Here is a 20,977-nt window from a genome sequence, read left to right as displayed (position 1 = left end):
TCCTGGCGAAAGGTGTCGGACAGGACAGAACCCACACGTACCCTGAACTGTCGATCCATTAAAAAGGAACGAATAAAAAGAGGGAGGTTACTGCGAAGGCCCCATGTATTCATGGTGCGGAGAATGCCCGCCCTCCAACAGGTGTCGTAAGCCTTCCCCAAATCAAAGAACACAGCCGCGGTCGGGCGCTTCCGCAAGAATTTATTCATAATGAAGGTCGACAAGGTAACCAGATGGTCAACAGCAGAGCGGCGCCTACGAAATCCACATTGTACATTGGTAAGTAGGCGTCGAGACTCGAGCAGCCAAACCAATCGAGAGTTAATCATTCGCTCCATCACTTTACAGACACAGCTGATAAGCGAGATAGGTCGATAACTGGAAGGCAAGTGCTTGTCCTTTCCCGGCTTAGGAATCGGGACAACAATAGACTCGCGCCAGCATGCGGGAACAAGTCCCCCAATCCAGATGCGATTGTATGTACGAAGAAGAAAACCTTTACCCGCAGGAGAAAGGTTCTTCAGCATCTGAATATGAATAGAATCAAGCCCTGGAGCGGAGGACCGTGATCGGCCAAGTGCGTTTTCGAGTTCCCGCATGGTGAATGGGGCATTATAACTTTCACAATTCGAGGAGCGGAAGTTAGATGGTCTAGCCTCCTCTGCCTGTTTGCGGGGAAGGAAGGCAGGGTGGGAATGAGCGGAGCTCGAAACCTCTGCGAAAAAGCGGCCGAAGGCATTGGAGACAGCCTCAGGGGCCACAAGGACGTCATTCGCGACCTTCAAGCCAGAAACTGGTGAGTGGACCTTAGTGCCAGATAGCCGGCGCAGACTACCCCAGACAACAGAAGAAGGAGTAAAACTGTTGAAGGTGCTTGTGAAAGCAGCCCAGCTGGCTTTCTTGCTTTCTTTGATAATACGACGACACTGAGCACGTAATCGTTTATAATTGATACAATTCGCCACTGTAGGGTGGCGTTTAAATGTGCGTAAAGCACGTCGACGAGCACGTAAAGCGTCTCTACATGCTGCGGTCCACCAAGCGACCGGTACGCGACGTGGAGAAGAAGTAGGGTGAGGGATGGAATATTCAGCAGCAGCGAGAATGACTTCCGTGAGGTGTGCGACCTGACGATCGCAGCTTGGGAAGGTTTGTTCCTGAAAGGTCGCCCTGGAAGAGAAGAGCCCCCAGTCTGCCTTGGAGATGGTCCAACTAGAGGAGCACGGAGAGGGGGTATGCTGCAGGAGATGGATAACACACGGGAAGTGGTCGCTCGAATATGTATCAGAAAGCGCATACCACTCAAACCGGCGTGCAAGTTGGGGAGTACATATAGAGAGGTCTAAATGGGAATAGGTGTGAGATGTGTCCGAAAGAAAAGTAGGGGCGCCAGTATTGAGGCAGACAAGATTGAGCTGGTTGAAAAGGTCTGCTAACAAGGAGCCCCTCGGGCAGGATGCTGGAGAGCCCCAAAGGGGATGGTGGGCATTGAAGTCTCCAGTTAACAAAAATGGTGCAGGTAGCTGAGCAATAAGTTGCATCATGTCTGACCTGGTAACGGCAGATGACGATGGAGTGTAAACGGTACAAAAGGAAAACGTAAAAGTGGGGAGAGTAATGCGGATGGCAACTGCCTGCAGGCCGGTGTGCAACGTGATGGGATCGTAGTAAATATCATCCCGGACCAGCAACATAACCCCTCCATGAGCTGGGATACCTACCACAGGGGGTAGGTCAAAACGCACAGAGGTGTAGTGTGCCAAGGCAATTTGATCGCATGGGCGTAGCTTCGTTTCCTGGAGGGCTACGACGAGCGGACGGTGCAAGCGGAGCAGCAACTTCAAGTCCTCTCGGTTGGAGCGAATGCTGCGAATATTCCAGTGAATAAGTGCCATCGTAAGATAAGGAAAATGAAAGAAGGGGTCACCTCGAAGGCCGCTGAGGGCCTGGCTTCGAGCGAGCACTGCCGCCGCTATCAGTAGGCGGACAGTCATCGTCCATGGGGTCTATAGGTTCATCGGCCATCTCGGGAGGATGGCCGGGAGGGGGAGCTTCCTCCGCCGGTGAACGGCCAGATGTACGGCTACCAGCGGTGCGGCCAGGCGAAACGGATGACGGCCTTGGGCGGCAACCGCTGGGTGGCGCGGGAGAAGAAATGCGCCGTGGCGGAGAAGGAGAACTGTGCTTCCTATGAGCCTTTTTCGAAGGACGTTTGGTGGAAGGACCGGTCGAAGGCTGGGAGGTCGAGGTACGTAGGAAGTCTGCACGGGATGGTTCCTTCTTGAAGGCCCGTGCATCTGACTTCGGGGTCTTCGTCTTAGCAGAAGCTGATGAAGGGGCTGGTGTCTGTGGGGTGATGGGAGGAAGAGGAGACGTCGACCGGGCGATCTTAGCACTGGCCGAACGGACGACCGTGGTGCTGAAGGTCAGATCGCATGTCTGGGTTGCCACCTCCTTGGTAGTCCGAGGAGAGGCGAGGACAGTACTGTATTTCCCCGCTGGGAGCAGCGTGGGCTTCCTACTAGCCAATAGCTTGCGAGCAGCCGAGGTGGACACTTTCTCTTTGACCCGAATTTCTTGGATACAGCGTTCTTCCTTATAGACAGGACAGTCGCGGGAGGATGCGGCATGGTCACCCTGACAGTTCACACAACGAGGAGACGGAGGTGGACAGTCACCCTCATGGGCATCCCTGCCACAAGTGACACATTTAGCCGCATTGGAACAAGACTGTCGAGTGTGATTGAAACGCTGACACTGGTAGCAGCGCGTAGGTGTCGGGACATAGGGGCGAACAGAAATAACCTCGTAGCCCGCCTTGATGCGCGATGGCAGCTTAACACTATCGAAGGTCAAGAAAAGTGTCCGGGTCGGTACAAGGTCATTGTTGACCTTTTTCATGACCCTATGGACAGCCGTCACGCCCTGCTCAGCGAGGAAAGATTGAATCTCCTCGTCAGTCAATCCGTCGAGGGAGCTAGTATAGACTACACCACGAGACGAATTCAAAGTTCGGTGGGCCTCCACCCGGACAGGGAACGTGTACAGGAGTGTGGCCCGAAGCAGTTTTTGTGCCTGAAAGGCGCTCTCAGTTTCTAGTAATAAGGTACCGTTACGCAACCTGGTACAAGATTTGACAGATCCGGCTATGGCATCTACGCCCTTCTGAATAACGAAAGGGTTGACAGAGGAAAAATCCTTTCCGTCCTCAGATCGAGAAACGACGAGGAACTGTGGGGCAGGCGGTAGTATTTTTGTCACTGGTGGCTGTTCACGTTTCCGTTTTTGGGCAGAAGTCGAGAGAGATGGAGTAGAATCCATTGCGTAGGAATCCCCCATGATTGCCAGCGTCTCCGATGGCGCGCTCATTCCTTGTGGGGACCCTCTCAGAGGGCACTCCCGCCTTAGGTGAATGTTTACACCTCAGGTCACACGTCCCGAGAAACAGACGGAGGGACCAATCGGCATGGTCAGAAGGTATCAGCTCAGGCAATCACCCCTCCCCGGGCCTGGCCTTTACCAGGGGGTACGCGCTTGCCTTACATGTCTACCCAGGGCGGGGAATTACGCGTTACCCCGTCACCGGCTACGCGTGCGAACGCGTGGGTCGGCCTTCAGGCACGCACAGGGAGGAAGGAAGAAGAGGAAAAAGAAGAGAGAGAGGGAGAAAGAGGACAGACTGTCTCAAACGGCGAGGCGGAGACCAGAGAAGGCAAGGAGAAGAAGGCAATGAGAAGGCAAGGAGATGAAGGCAAGGAGAAGAAGGCAATGAGAAAGCAAGGAGAAGAAGGCAATGAGAAGGCAAGGAGAAGAAGGCAATGAGAAGTCAAGGAGAAGTCAAGGGAAAGAGTAAGGAAGACAGTGAGGTGGAGTAGAGCAAAGAAAGGAACCAACAAAAGGAAGGAAGAAACGAGAAGTGAAAAACCAAAAAGACCACAATTATAGGTCGTGGAACCGTCCGTCTCCGGACGCAGGCGCTAACTACCCCCGTGAGGGGGATGGACTCCTTTTAGTCGCCTCTTACGACAGGCAGGAATACCTCGGGCCTATTCTAATCCCCGGACCCGCAGGGGGAGTGTGTGTGTGTGTGTGTGTGTGTGTGTGTGTGTTATAAGATCACATATCCATGCTGAATCATGATCAACACATCACTAGATATAATGTTGTGCCGTATAATACATTTGCAATTGGTACTTATGCGAAACAACACTGCCAAAAACTGGAGTAAATGCAAAAGATTCATTGGATCATACAAATTGAAGGGGAGGCTACTTCAGATTAGTGAACACGTAAATGGTTCGAAGTCGCACTTGCGCTAACGTAAGTGAAACGATCTACATGTGAATAGTTGTGCGGCACTAAATACGCATTTGTATTCTGTCGCATACTGTACTGTGCAGGAATTAGAGTTCTTCGTAACAACATTCGCGTGTTCTGTACTAAGCGCCTTAATCTCTCTCACGTGGCCACTATATGCGAGGTGTATGACGGTGACAGCGGAATGGTAGGCGCATCCTTCGTCGAATACAGGTTCTCTAAATCCACCCTACAGAGTTTCACAAGACTGACATTTCTGTTATCCGATCATCTATGTTACTTTCCACGTGCACAACCAAACAATTTGCCAAACATTACTATATTTTTTAAAGATTTGAGCGGGTTGTATACTGTTAGACGCGCTAGTCAGACATAGAGTGCATTTGATGCGTCTGAGAGAGAATGTGATTTATGGCAGATTAGAAGACTGCGGACGTTGTTTATGTTGATGTTTACCGAAAAAGTGTTTCATTACAATTTATGTATGGTGAGTCGCCACAACATTGGAAACTACGATCAGGGAAACAAGGAAAATAGTACCGGGTGTTATCAAAATTGTACACGTGTCCCGACTTGTCCAGCCACATTCACCCCAAGCAAAAAACAAGAAGTACCACAAAGGAATTAAGGAATTATCTGAGTGGGACTAAAATCGGGCGGCCGTGGTGACCGAGCGGTTCTAGGTGCTTCAGTCCGGAACCGCGCGACTGCTACGTTCGCAGGATCGAATCCTGCCTCGGGCATGGATGTGCGTGATGTCCTTAGGTTAGTTAGGTATATGTAGTTCTAAGTCTAGGGGACTCATGACCTCAGATGTTAAGTCCCATAGTGCTCAGAGCCTTTTGAACTAAAATCAGTAGATGTGATGTAAATTTACAGCTAACAAATGATCACGACTTAAGAAAAATTAGATGATTTATTCAAGAGAAACAGCTTAACAAATTGACCAAGTCAATAAAATGTTGATCCAACTATGGCCATTATGCAAGCATGCATTCGGCTAGAAATTGCTTGGCAGAATTGTTGGATGTCCAACTGAGGCACATCATGCCAGACTGTGTCCAACTGGCCCGTTCGGTCATCCCGGGGTTTTGGAGGGCCCTGCCCACAATTCTCCAAACGCTCTCAATTCGTGAGAGATTCGGCGATGTCACTGGCCATGCTAGAGCTTAGCGAGCATGAAGTACGAACTCTCGCTATGTGCGGACGGGCATTACCTTGCTTACATGTAGTCCAGGGATGGCTTGCCATGAAGAGCAACGAAACAGGGCGTACAGGATCGTCAACGTACCGCTGTGCTGTAAAGATGCCGCGATGAAACCAAGGGGGTTCTTTAATGGCACCTCTGTCACTCCTGGTTGTCGGACCGTCTGGTGGGTAACAATCAAACTGTTATACCCCCACTGTCCGGGTAGTCCCCAGACAGGTCTTTGGCCTGGAATATTATTACTGGACTAGAATTGTCTTCAATCATGAATCCCGCTTCGAACTGAGCCCCGATGACCAGTCAATCGATTGCTCTTACGAGTGGAACTAAGGTGATGCAAGAACTTCATTAATATATCTTCTCCATGAAGACACACTTTGGAAGTATCGTCTTCATATATCCAAATTACGGTTAGTTTAGAGCCCACTGATTCGAACGCAGCCGGCCGCAGTGGTCTAGCGGTTCTAGGCGCTCAGTCCGGAACCGCGCGTCTGCTACGGTCGCAGTTTCGAAACCTGCCTCGGGCATGGATGTGTGTGATGTCCTTAGGTTAGTTAGGTTTAAGTAGTTCTAAGTTCTAGGGGACTGATGACCACAGATGTTAAGTTCCATAGTGCTCAGAGCCATTTGAACCATTTTTGATTCGAACGCTCTCATTCCAAAGTCCTCCATAAAAACGGTAGCCACCAGAGGAAAAAGAGGACTACCCATGGAGATGCCATTAGTCTACTAAAAAAATTCTTGGTTAAACATAAAATAGGCTGAAGAAAGACCATTCCGAAATAAAACAACGATGAACTTAAAATCTTCAGGGTTATTAGGCCGCGTCACATTTCCTCTAAAATGATCGACTTTTCGACTCCTCTGCTGTGATCTTCCTCAGGATCTTCCGGTGTCCGCTACTGCTAGAACACTGACAGTTGGTACCAGAAGCATCGTGGACGTCCGCAGTAGTGGGCACCGGAAGACTCTGAGGAAGATCCCAGCAGAGGGGTAGAAACATCGATCATTTTAGAAGAAACATGACGCGGCCTGGTAACCCAGAAGATTTTAACTTCAGTGACAACGGCCACGAAAACCTGCTGACTTACATAAATCAATTATGTCCATCTCAAATGTATTACTAATTAGTGCCAAAGACTCTGCAAGAAGGACCCTTACAAGCAGTGATACTATAAAGCTAACTAAACTGTCAGAACTGCTTAGAAGTAGAGCTCCCAGTCTACTGATCAAATTGACCAAGTTACATATAAGATGTGAGCATTTCGCTATCGTGGGTCTCTTCAAGGAAGGAAGATGATTAGGTAAGTCATATATATGAGCACGAATATTGCCATCCTATACGTCAATTTTAGGGAGGCCATACAGCCTGAGTGGCTGAATGGTCTTACTCTTGTGTGTACTACCCACACTCTATTGCTAAAGACGGTGTACTGGACAAATAGGGAAGAACAAGGGAAGTAGAAGAATTACAATTTTAACATGGTTCTTGTTGATCCATACGAAGATAAAAAGTTGAAGGTTTACAAACTTTTGGGAAGGCTGTACACTATTTGTAGACACGTGTGTTTTTTAATATCAACTAGCCATTTTAATCTTTGGAAGCCTAGTTAAACGTAACTTGCATGTACATAATCATGAATGTGCATCATAAATAAAACAAACGGTAAGCTGTCGTCGTATTTCGTGCATACTTGCATTGAAATCAAAAAGAAAGTGTTCAATAAAGGGTAATAATTTAAGAAAACATGATAGAAGGTAATGAATTACACATGCATGAGTTTCTCTTGAAATTAGCCGTTGAAGTTGATGCAGAGGTTTTTGAAAATAGTTCAGAATCTCGGCGGAAAATCATGTTATCGAATAATCTTTTGGCAGTGAAGAAACATAAAAAGTGTCAATTCTAATAACTAAACAATAAAGTAATGCAGTACTTTTATCAATCGTATTGATAGCACATATAAAGGCAAAAATGTAGTTTCGACAACCGCTTCTTAGTCAGAAGCGTCCACCCATTCATTAGGATTTATCCAAGAAAAACAATGGGAAATCTAAATTAGGACCGATAAACTCTATGTGGCTATGATATTCAACAGTTCTATTTCTTTTCATTAGGTTGCTCTCTGGAGTCCGTATATAGAATCTGTCAATGTGCGAGTTAAATGAGGGGCTGTGTTTCATCTCAATGAAGGTTTTTAGTGGTTGTTCTTCGATTGAAGAAACGTGGAGATGCGCCTTTTTCCTGTAACACTTTATTGGCCAGAACTACGCAAAGATCAAGGCAACTATGGAGAAAAGTCCCAATCCGCATAAGTTTAGGTTTTCTGTTAGTTAGTTCGGTTCCATAGATCACAATCACTAGAAACGGTATGATGTCGAATGTGGACGGAACAAACAGAAATACACAACTTAAAAACATGTATAAAAATAATATTTATATGGATACGTGCAGATCATTAACAGTTTTTTAAAATACCGACTAATTATCTCTATTGAAGAATTCCTTTATTGTACAGAAGAGGAGCAAAAATTTTACATCGCATTTCCAAAACTTCTGTTATGTCTCAGACATTTTATTTCCGTGGGTAGAGTGTCAAAGAGTTTTATAAATTCATATTTCACCCCTTTCTGTGACAAAGTTAGATCCATTAAAGAGTAATGCTGATAATTTTTCCTTTTTTGTTTACTACTATTATTTCTGTTACTCTCCAACTTAAATGGACTGTTGACAAGTTTCTTAAATGAATAAATATACTGTGTGGGCTGCGGCTAAAACTCCCAGCTGCTTAAAAAGAGACTTGCCAGGTGTACACGTGTCAACGCCACGTGTAATTCTAACTACTTTGTTTTCTGCAATAAATAATTTTTACCTAAGAGTACTATCCCCTAAGACAAATGAAAACATCCAAAATATGTTAACTTACTGGCTTCTATGTCCCGAAAGTTGGCAACTGTTCTTGTGGCAAAGGTAACCGAATCTAAGCAGTTTAGTTGGTCTAATGTATTCTTGAAAAGTATTCATCAGTATGCACACCTAAGACATTACAGCTTCCTGCCCTGTTTTTTACTTCCTGATGGTATACTTCAGTAACACGAGGTGGGATGATTTTGACGGTATGAAATTAAATAATCTGGTTTTTTCAAAGTTTGAAACCATCCTATTTGTGCAAAACCATTCAGTAATTTTCACAAAAAATTATTTGTTATTTTCTCTGCCCATACTTCTTTACTCGGCATCTCAAAAATGTAACTACCAACAGGACTAATTCTGCCTCCTGATTCAAATAAAATCGCATATCATCAACATAAAACAAGAAATGTAGTGGTCTGCCAATGGCAGAATCCTGTGGGACTTCCATTTTAGTATCTTCCCATACACATGATACAGCATATCCCTCTTTGTATTACGAGAACAGCCTATGCTAACTTTCTGCATTCTATTTCTTAAAAAAGAACTAATCCAGCCATTTTCTGACTATATATTTCATAAAAGCAACTTTTGTGAGAGAATGCTGTGGCCGACACAATCATATACCTTTGATAAGTGTGCTCAGTAAATGAGTAAATACCTGACTCGGTACAATGGCCCACTGGAAATCCGAACTGTGATTGGTTGAAATGTAAAAAATTCTGTTTTCAAAATCTTTTAAATGCCTAAATTGCGTACACACGTAAAAGTTAAAATATGATGCCAAGATTAGACTTAGGTTGAACAAAAACTGGGTATAGTAGTAACAACCATATCACGCAATAACTTGCACTTACACTTGCCTAAGACATAAGGAGCAAGTTCAGCGAAAAAAAAATTTGTTGTAGCATCACAAAAAAGTGAGACTGGTTCTACACCATAGGTAAAAATTCCTCGGTTATGCGTAAAATATAAAAAGGCCAGCGTTATATTTTGACTTTAAATGGGTATTAGCCAAGTTAACACTGGACACATGAACAGTTTATTTTGATGTCGACAAGTAACTAAGTGCAACTCTAGGTTTTTTTAAGAACTTCCATAATATGTCAGTGTACTTTTTATAATAAGAAACCATTTCTAGGTTGTTAGGTTTTCTGGATATTTTGTACAATCCCTTTCTCGTTAGGTGTAGTGAGCCACCGTTTATTTAACATTCAGTTATTACATGCAATTGCATTTTTAGGAAATTTACCCTCAAAAATGGACACCAGCTCATTAATAAATTTGTTCAATTTAGAATTAGCATTACTTTTACTGTAATATTGACCTCATTCAGAATTTTTTTTAAGTTTTCTTTAAATTTTCAGTACTTTGGTCATTAATCAGTCTCACTGTTTTCTTAAAGTTTCTGTCGAAATAAACTTTCACTCGAAATAAATGTCTAAACCAGGATCATTCACATTTTCCACACGTATGCTTCGAGAAAATCAGTTGATGATCTTAAGTCATTGTATATTGAACATCTCTCCCATATTTTTCCATTCACCACCTAGTAAAATACACTGAAGCACGAAAGAAATCGGTATAGGCATGCATATTCAAACACAGATGTATGTAAACAGGTAGAATATAGCGCTGTGATCGGCGAAGCCTATACAGGGTGTTACAGAAAGGTACGGCCAAACTTTCAGGAAATATTCCTCACACACAAAGAAAGAAAATATGTTATGTGGACATGTGTCCGGAAAAGCTTATTTTCCATGTTAGAGCTCATTTTATTACTTCTCTTCAAATCACATTAATCATGGAATGGAAACACACAGCAACAGAACGTACCAGCGTGACTTCAAACACTTTGTTACAGGAAATGTTCAAAATGTCCTCCGTTAGCGAGGATACATGCATCTACGCTCCGTCGCATGGAATCCCTGATGCGCTGATGCAGCCCTGGAGAATGGCGAATTGTATCACAGCCGTCCACAATACGAGCACGAAGAGTCTCTACATTTGGTACCGGGGTTGCGTAGACAAGAGCTTTCAAATGCCCCCATCAATGAAAGTCAAGAGGGTTGAGGTCAGGAGAGCGTGGAGGCCATGGAATTGGTCCGCCCCTACCAATCCATCGGTCACCGAATCCGCTGTTGAGAAGCGTACGAACACTTCGACTGAAATGTGCATGAGCCCCATCGTGCATGAACCACATGTTGTGTCGTACTTGTAAAGGCACATGTTCTAGCAGCACAGGTAGAGTATCCCGTATGAAATCATGATAACGTGCTCCACTGAGCGTAGGTGGAAGAACATGGGGCCCAATCAAGACATCACCAACAATGTCTGCCCAAACGTTCACAGAAAATCTGTGTTGAATACGTGATTGCAAAATTGCGTGCGGATTCTCGTCAGCCCACACATGTTGATTGTGAAAATTTACAGTACATACTGACGAAACTAACATGGAAATTAAGCGTTTCCGGACACATGTCCACATAACATCTTTTCTTTATTTGTGTGTGAGGAATGTTTCCTGAAAGTTTGGCCGTACGTTTTTGTAACACCCTGTGTAATACAACAAATGTTCGATACAGTTGTCAGATCGGTTAGTCCTGCTACTCGTACAATGGCAGGTTATCATGATTGAAGCGAGTTTGAACGTGGTGTTATACTCGGCGCCCGAGCGATGGGACACAGCATCTTCAAATGGTCAAATGGCTCAGAGCACTATCAGACTTAACTTCTGAGCTCATCAGTCCCCTAGAATCTAGAACTTCTTAAACCTAACTAACCTAAAGACATCACACACATCCATACCCGAGGCTGGATTCGAAGCTGCGACCGTAGCGGTCGCACGGTTCCAGATTGTAGCGCCTAGAACCGCTCGGCTACCCCATCCCGCTTGGACACAACATCTCCGAGATAGCGATGAAGTGGGGATATTTCCGTACGATCATTTCAGGAGTGTACCACGAATATCAGGAATACGGTAAAAGACGTCATCTCTGACATCGTTGCGTCCGGAAGAACAGCCGGCTGTTGTGGCCGAGCGGATCTAGGTGGTTCAGTCCGGAACCGCGCTGCTGCTGCTGCTGCTGCTGCGGTAGCAGGTTTGAATCCTCTCTCGAGCATGGATGTGTGTGATGTCCTTAGGTTAGTTAGGTTTACGTAGTTCAAGTTCTAGGGGACTGATGATCTCAGATGTTAAGTCCCATAGTGCTCAGAGCAATTTGAACCATTTTGAACCGGTAAACGATCCTGCAACAACGGGACGAACGATGACTGAAGAGAATTGTCTGACGTGACAGAAGTGCAACCCTTCCGCAAATTGCTGCTGTTTTCAATGCAGGGCCATCAACAAGTGTCAGCGTGCGAACTATTCAACGAAACATTATCGATATGGGCATTCGGAGTCGAAGGCACACTGGTGTACCCTTGATGACTGCGCGACACAAAGCCTTACCTCGCCTAGGCCCGTCAACACTAACATTGAACTGTTATGAATGGAAACATGTTGCCTGGTCGGACGAATCTCTCTTCAATCAAGCGGATGACGTGTACGGGTATGCAGACAACATCATGAATCCATGGACCCTGCATGTCAGCAGAGGAGTGTTCAAGCTGGTGGAAGCTCTGTAATACCGTGGGACCCGTGCAGTTGGAGTGGTGTAGGACCCCTGATAATCTCATAGGTAACACGTACGTAAACATCTTGTCAAATCACCTTCATCCATTCATGTCCATTGTGCATTCAGACGGACGTGGACAATTCCAGCAGGACAGTGCGACACCACACACGTCCAGAATTGCTACGGATTGGCTCCAGGAACACTTTCCTGAGTTTAAACACGTCTGCTGGTCACCAAACTCGCCAAACATGAATATTATTGAGCATATATGGGATGCCTTAGCAACATGCTGTCCAGAAGAGGTCTCCACCCCTCGCACTCTTACAGATTTGTGGACGGCCGTGCTGGTTTCATGGTGTCATTTCCCTCCAGCACTCCTTCAGACAATAGTCGAGTCAATGCCACGTCGTGTTGAAGCATTTCTGCGTGTTCGCGGGGGCCCTGCACGATATTAGTTTGGTGTACCAGTTTCTTTGGCTCTTTAGTGTATAAAGTGTGTGTATACTAACACATTCAATTACCTTGTTTATGAACTTTATTTTAAAACTTAGCCTTCTTCTCAAGTATTATTCATGTCACAAAAGAATAGCTTTCAGGAAGAAATGATCATCATAAATGTTGCACAGTTCCCTGGAATCTCAACCGAAAGCAAGAAAGAGGTTAACTACAAAGATGTTTGAGTTTTGGAACATAGAAACCAAAGTCAAAACTTAGAAATCATACCAGACTATGCCTTCAACAACGATCTCCTCCGCATAGAGATTCCAAGAATTCGTCTACATCGAGCCGAGCATCCAAGAAGAAGACAAGATGTCATGGACCGAGGAGCACAAGGAAAGCCCGCAACAAGGCTTATAAGTTTTGTTGCATGTGTACTTGATGAATGATTTGATACGCAATAGAGGGCACTACAGTGATTTAAAGCCCGGGAAATTGCCGTTTCCAGATAATTACAGGGACATTCGTTCCTTATTAATACAACGGGCCCATTGCTGCATTCCAACAAGGTTCTTATGATGTCTCAGAAGCGTAATGTTCTCATGGATACAAAAACTCAAGTCCGTATATTGGCTTCACTCGCATGCAGCTACTGTGAAATCAAGTAACTACCAGTTCACGCCATCTGCTAAGAGTACCTCCATTGTTTCGAAGCTTATTAACGCACTAATCATCAGCAGCGAGAAAACGATGACGTCCTCTAAATGTAGGCATCTTCGTTTTGTGCCTTAAAAAACGGGCTGCTGTTCCCATGCCCATAATTAGTGAGGGAACAGAGACGTATTGTCGAGGGCACTTCCAATCTCGCCGAAAGTGCTTCGCGGCTGCAGTGTTTACCAGTGAGGCGAGGGAAGCGCCGTGAGTCAATGCGAAAGGCGGCGCTTTATCGCGCAGAGGTCGTTCAACGACCTTGCAGAAGTCAGCCTCGGCGAGACGGAAGAAGGCGGACGCGAGCACGACCCGCAGGCTGACTTTTTAAACCGCGCCGACCAAGAGGCGTCGGTACGCCAACGTACGAAGGCGCTTGCTCTTCGTCACATATACAAATAATTTCATATTTCACACCATCTCACAGCCTCTGTTCTTCTATAAACGCCGTAAATTTGATACCTAAAGGTAAACATACTTTAAATTATCTACAATACCAACACGGGTCTTGTGACACGACATCCTGAAATCTACTGATAAAGGCAGTCTGGCAAATGCAGTATGAAAACGTTTGACTTGGTGACACACCAACACGTTTTAATGGAAGTACGGTCACACATTGTTTCAAACTAAATTAGTGAGTGGATTGTAAAATGGATCAAATATAATGACACGATGTGCGTGTATTAATTTATCGTTAGTTAAAACGTATTGACAGGAAATAGTATTAATATAGACCACAGACATGAGAGATAATACTTTTAAATTTGACTTACTGCATCTTTCACGCAACAGTTGTAAATGAACTTTACCCCAGTTGAGAGTTATTCGTAACCGGACATAACAACATACAATCTGTTACAGGCGCTGCAGTACTCGGGGATGCTAGGTTACGTCTGATTCACTGTATGTTACGAGAATATTTATTTATGAATTTACTTTTGTTCTGGATTGGTCTGCGGCGTGCTATAGGTTTAGAAGTATTCAGTTAGCTACAAAACGATTTCTGTGAATAAAACAAAGATATTTGAAAAGGTAAAATAATTTTCTTCCATAAAACATACTGAGATAGTTACCGTTAAAGTAGACGGCATTCGGAGAGTTGGAATCCATGAAGAATGATCGTGGGTTTGTGCCCGTCTATGGTCCGGCTTCACATCGGAAGAATTATCTCCTTTGAAGTCGTTACATCAAATAAAACTGCGTGCCGGACCGAGACTAGAACTCGAGACCTTTGCCTTTCGCGGGCAAGTCCTCTACCAACTTTTTTTTCATTTTGTTCGATATAGTTCGTTACGTTTGGCCTGGGCGGATGGCACAAGATATACATTGAAGTTAATCGTGGATTCCTTGACTCGGTTTTTTTAATTACAGAGAGCACGCAGCCCTCTGACCGAACACGCTGAGCTACCGTGCCGGCTGATAATGGTAAGGACAACACAACACCCAGTCCCTAGCGGAGAAACCTCCCATCCAATCGGGAATCGAACCAGGGCCGTTAGGTGCCAACTGAGCTACCCAAGCACTACTCACGCCGCGTCCTCACAGCCTTAATTTCGCCAGTACCTCGTCTCCTACCTTCCAAAGTTCACAGAAGCTCTTCTGCGAACCTTGCAGAACTAGCACTCCTGGAAGAAAGGATATCCATAATAATAACTAATAACTAACATAAGTTAGTACGATTTCATGTAAATCGTATATTGCTTTTACACTATTAAATTGTTACTTTAATTAAGCATCACTTGGTAGGGAAGACATAGTATAGTATTTTGGACGGAGAGTGTTTGGTAGATGTACAAGTAACTCTACGCGCGCTGGGTCAGAGAAATCCGCTGGGATCCTTACCGTTATTACTGGCCATGGAGACAATATTACGACAACAGGTGAAACTTGCTTCCACGACCATACTCCAGAGAGGAAACAACAGTCAGAGCAGTGGAAACGAGTTGATTCACCACCACCGAAGAAAGGAAAGGTGATAGTGGTGAGCGGAAACGTCGTCGGATTTCTGAGATGTGAAATAGATTATGCTGATAGATTATCTTTCCACTGGTCAAATAGCCGAAAAAAAGGCTAGGTTTGGCAAGGAAGAAAGTCATCTTTCATCAACACAATGCGCAGCCACGCACAAGTGTCATTGCTGTGGCAAAACTATGTGAACAAATATACCAGTTGTTACCAAACCCTATCTTATTCACCTGATTTGGCGATTTCAGTCTCACCTCTTTCCTAAGCCCAGAATTTTCCTCGGTGGGTGGAGATTCTCTGCAAACGAGAAACTGACGGCCGAAGTTGACGGGTATTTTGCACGTATGGAGGAATGTGGTTTTCCATATCAGATCAAGCCTTGGATAATCGCTGCCTCGAGTGTATTACGTTACTGGATGACTGCATTCAAAGATAAAAATGTTTCACTGAGGTAAGTCGTTTCTTTCATTTGCATTAAAAGACAGTTTTACACTCACTCGTAATAGTAGCATCAGGTTTTTCGTAATTGGTTCTGTTAACTATAATTTAGTAAGTTACTATCCGAAAAAAACAGCATAAATGTCACTAGATCACGATTTCTACGTCGTCCAAAGATTCGTAACACGCTTTAAATGTTGAGTAATGTATGGCTGTGCACTTCACAAAATGAAAAGTACCACCGTATGGTCACTGAGTCACAACTAAAATCAGTCAATCCATACCAATACCTGGATGTAACAGTTGGCTGGGATGTGAAATGAAATGATCATACCGTCTCAAGACAGGTAAAGCAAACTGACTGTTAGTGTGCTGGGAAAAAGCAGTCACTATGCAGAGGAGGTATCTTACCAAACGCTCGTGTGACCCACTCTCTGAAGTTAACTCTAGTGTGCCGGACCCGTATTAAACAGGACTAACAGGAGAAACTGAAAGTATCGAAAGATTACAACATTAGAGATGTTTAACAAATAGTGGCTTGATGATTCATCGTAAATAAGTCGCTGGCAAACTACGATGAATTCACACCACCGCAATCAGAAGTTTTACTCACAAAGATATGTAGATGCACTGGATGCAGTGTAAAACGTACATTTATACGTCGAATGTGAAATATATAGAACAATATTCCTTAGTTATTTTTGTGAATCAGACGCAAAACGCTAGGGACAATTCATAATTTTTATCCATCATTTTACTTAACGTTTGAGCCGTAGCACGAAGCACAAGCACAAAGGAACACGGATGGAACTCTGTGTAGCTTCACAAAATGTATTCTCATGCTTCCTTCAGATAAGCAAACCGAGATACGACGGAAGAAATATGTAGTGCGTTTATGTCTTGCTAGTAGTCAAAATCACCGACGTTTTGCATGGTGAAAACTGAAATATATAAACACCAGCATCAAACCTTTATTGCTCTGGAGAATCTATTGTTAAATTCTGGTACTCTGTTTTTTCACTGTTTATAAAATTGTTCTGCAACAAACTGATCTGAAATGAGTAATGGTGGAGAATAGTCCAGTAGCGAAACTTCAATCAGAGCACACACGAGTTTACAGGCATGCAAGCAACTGCGATTTTCATATTTACATTTCTGCACCAGTCATCTATGTGCTCAACGCTATCCTCTGCTGTAGTGGCTAAAAATAACACGACTTTCATAGTATCGATGAAGGACCAGTAATTTGCAGTCGCAGTGCTAGCTGCCTATTTAGTGGCTTCCGTATAAATAATAGTTGCTTTCAATGCTGAACACACAATAAGTCTTTCAAGAAACATTCCATGTAACGTTTCTATCGGTTAAAACACTGCTCCTTATTGCTTCCGACACGTTTACGTCGCTGTTCGCGAAGGTATATAATTAATCACTACCTTAGTTTTCGAAGCAAAATAGAATTTAATGCGAAAAGCTTAGGTAATGACTAGATGTTATTAAAGAGAACCAAACCGATCACATTTGCAAACGTGAGCAGTAACTGAACTAACGTTGTAGTCAAAATTGCGCTACATCAGTCATTTTTATACACTAGTAGTATACGGGCGTAGACTTTCTATTAATAATCCGTTGCGAGCAAAAACTTGTTAAATTCATTTCACTACATAGAATATGTTCTCATCAAAGAAATGTTCATGCTGTTGTATCATTAAATTACAATACACTTATTTTATCTGCGTGCAAAGTTTGTACAGACTGGTATTTAAGATGGAAAATTACAAAAATATCAAATGGCAGGAATTTTAATCAGTGGCAAAACATAATTACGTTGAATTAAAGAGTTTCCCATTTCTATTCCGTCACTAACTTTTTGAGAAATATTGGGCATATTCTCGTAAACATGAACGTTTGAAGTCACAATCACTCGTTATGCAATAAAGACTGAAAGTGACCAGAATACATTAACTGAAATTTCGTCTAGGGAATTACGCTCTCATCACAGACAAAAATTAACTAGGGAGATAACTAACAAAACCATCTTCTCTGTATACGTCTGTCTTCACGCTATAAAAGCAAATACATGTTGACTTAAAGCATCTGCTACCATTAGCAGTCTGGATATATCAAGCAGGTGAATATCATGTTCGCACACATTGCATTTTGAACAGTATAATAGTAATTTAATTGCATTACGGTGAGCTCATATTTAATGAGAGTACACTTCAAATTCCGATCTTTCTGAAAGTGAGACAGTTGTCTAAATTACAGTTTAGTTCCAGCAACAGTTAATATATTACAGGAATGTTATTTTACAACCACTTCTAATGTGAATTTGTGTTTCACGCTGCCATTGCGGTGTATACTGTGGGAATGCTGTACGTTTATGATGTCACCTACCTGCAAACGTTTACAATATATCACAAACGAACAAAAGTTTCATTAAGTATGAAGACCTTCCATCGGAAAACGACGATCTAGGTCACACCGTAGTGCTACAGGATCAGTCACATTATTATCGTTGTTCTTCGATGTCGATCCCTCTCCGGCCTCGACAATTCGCAATAATATTTCAAAAATCAGTAATGAACTAGGAGATGACTGGATGAGAGCATAAGGGTAAAAAAGATGTACCAGTTCAAAATGAAAGCAAAGGCTGCGTTAAGCACAGTTAACTGGCATTTTAGTTTCAAGTGCATCCCGGATGTTACGTGTAGTCGATTTTAACTATATTTCGTCCATATATTAATTCCTAAACGTGATGGGTATCTTAAATATACAGAGTGAAACAGCAAAAACTTACACCACTTTTGTTTCGTGAATCGTTCAAGATATCGGAACAGAGATTTCGTTATGGTAAAACGCAGAGAATCAGCTAATTTTGTTTTTCCATATTTAATCCTCATAATTCCTGTATCCACGAGATGCAGAAGCAAGTATTTTTTAATTGGAATGACGTATTTTTCTGACAGCGTTCTAAACTTGTTGAAAAGAATTGTAATGATAGTATAAAGCTTCCTAATGTGAGCGTTGAAACGTTACGTGTCCGTGCGCGCGCGCGGGTGTGTGTGTGTGTGTGTGTGTGTGTGTGTGTGTGTGTGTGTGTGTGCGTGCGTGCGTGTGAGGAATGAGCTGAAATTCGCTATTGTGGCGTATATGGGGCTCTTATGCCACTCTCCGTCGTTACATGCAGCAAGGTGATAGCTCTGCTCTTCTAAGATTAATCATTTATTTCCTCTCGGCCCTTCGATATACGACATATTATTCTAATTTGAATTATATGATAACCTCTAGCGTATCTGAAGATGTTTAGTAAATCTACTTCATTTGCATGTACATGTGTTTCAATGACAGCTTCCTTGAAAACAAACTGTCGAAAGGTTTGACAAGACGATGTATCCTGGCCGTGTTTACACCACAAAAGCCACTAACGGCCGCTTAGCCTTTCACTTTTATATTTCTCAGATATATAATTTTAGCACCAATTAACGTCCGTTATATCACTGTATTCGTCTTTTCCAGATTTTTCGGAAGTCCTTAAAATTGTATACCGCTATATTAACAAAAAAAAAAAAAGACGTAATTGCTTCAGAATCCCGTTTGGATGGAATTCAGCGTTACCATCTCCAAAGGATCCATCCCGACATTTTCCCGGAAGGATGTAGGAAACTGATGGAAAACCTAAATGTGGATGGTAGGACGGGGATTTTAACAGTCGTCCTCCCGAATCCGAGTCTAACGAGCTAACCGATGTGTTACCTCACTCGATTAGTTGATACGAGTTAAGTAAAGATACAAGACAATTACGCGACCCTTTGTGCGCTATCACATGCTGTAAATCTAATTTCGATATCTTGACCGGTTCATACAGTAAAAATCTTGCAAGCCTTAGATGATTCAGCCTGTATTAATATATTAACACTTATCGTGCGGCGGACTTAATATTATTTCACGGTAGTTATGACGGCATTCAGCTGTTTCGAAAGTATTTCTACGGCTCCTATAATGATCTGTGAGACCTGCAGGCTGTCTAGATGACAGTAGCGCTATTGACATCTTTGTTATCGCCTCTTGTTTCGTAGGCTTTCGGTGATGTTCGACTTGCGTTTCGTGCATTTTGTGTGGTTTTTGATATGTCAAAAATGTGCACCGAAGAGGAGAAACGCTTGCAAAGATTGATTTAAAAAGACCTCAACGAGTCTATAGACGATAAAAACTAAATATTTGATGATTCAGATTAAACGACATTTGAAAACTGTAGGAATTCTATACATTTTGGAAGATGACCTGCTGCATACGTTTATCGTATTATTTTCACAGATTCGAAAAGTCGGTGTTGTCGTCAAAGAATATTGTGTTTTATGTGTTCCCTTAGACGTAAACTGGCTGTAAAAGAAATGTATACAGAAAGATTACGTGTTTGCTTAGATATTTGAAAACGAGCAGTTCTCTGCAATTACTATTATGATTACGGCGAAATTGAAGTTCCGTCTACGTATTCAAGTTTTATTACTAGCAATAGCAAAATACGTGTAGTCAAACCAGAAAGTCTAATAAACCTAAAAGTTCTGAAATTATGACTGAATATTTGTACACACGAGTTATAACTTCAAGATATTTTAGCCAGTCCACGGGTAATGGCATCTAACAGAGCAGCACCGTAAGTGTTAACAGAAAAGAGGCACTGAGCATTGATTGGAGACAGTTTGTTATTAAATATTGTGTTCAAACAGCGATGTGAAGCATAAACCATAACAAAGACCACCTTTAGTTTTACACTCGTATTATGATACAATCACACGTCTAGTAGATTTTGGTCAGCAGTAACAATGGTCACGGAAGCCTATGCTCAATTATATTCGAGGCTGATTGCAGGAGGTTGTCGTGTTTATTCGGCAGTCACAATGTAATAGGGAGGCCCCTGATTTGTTTTGTTGTGAATAACACGACGCGTGTCTCCACTAGCGGAACACTGTGGACACCAGTGAGACACGGAGGGGCGTTGTGGTGTGCGGACACAGGACACGGCGGCGAGAGGAAGCGGCGGCCGTACTCACGGGAGTGACGCGCCGCCGTCGGCTGCTGGAGGGCCGTGGCCAGGGCCTGGCTTGCGGTGGCGCGCGAGCTGTCTGGGAGCCGCGGACCCACTGGCCGGCGGCTGGCGGCCGCTCGCAAACCGCGCCAGCGGCGGCGTCGCCGGCCGCGCGCATGCGCACGGGGCGCTCGCGGCCGTACCCACGCGGACGGCGGCAGCGTCGCTCTTCTGCCGCCGAGGCGCTGCTCGGCACCTGCCGGCTGCCCGGGAGGAACAGGTGCTGAGCAGCGGCCACGGAGGTCCGGTGCGCTGGAGGCGTGGCCCACGCAGCACGAAAGGGTAAA

General features: G+C 43.8%; 1 long non-coding RNA gene across 1 annotated transcript in view; it reads right to left on the bottom strand.

Annotated features, from left to right (window-relative positions):
* Positions 1–20,738, bottom strand: part of LOC126100922 (uncharacterized) — a 569,132-nt gene extending 548,394 nt beyond the window's left edge. Inside the window, exon 1 of the long non-coding RNA XR_007522229.1 lies at positions 20,656–20,738. This is a non-coding gene — a long non-coding RNA (uncharacterized LOC126100922). The remainder of the gene's footprint in view (positions 1–20,655) is intronic.
* Between the last annotated feature and the right edge of the window lie 239 nt (positions 20,739–20,977).

This window comes from Schistocerca cancellata, chromosome 9, assembly GCF_023864275.1.
Source record: "Schistocerca cancellata isolate TAMUIC-IGC-003103 chromosome 9, iqSchCanc2.1, whole genome shotgun sequence".
Classification (NCBI taxonomy): Eukaryota; Metazoa; Arthropoda; class Insecta; order Orthoptera; family Acrididae; genus Schistocerca; species Schistocerca cancellata.
Note: the sequence above shows the minus strand (reverse complement) of the source record. Positions and strands in the feature narration are given on the sequence as shown.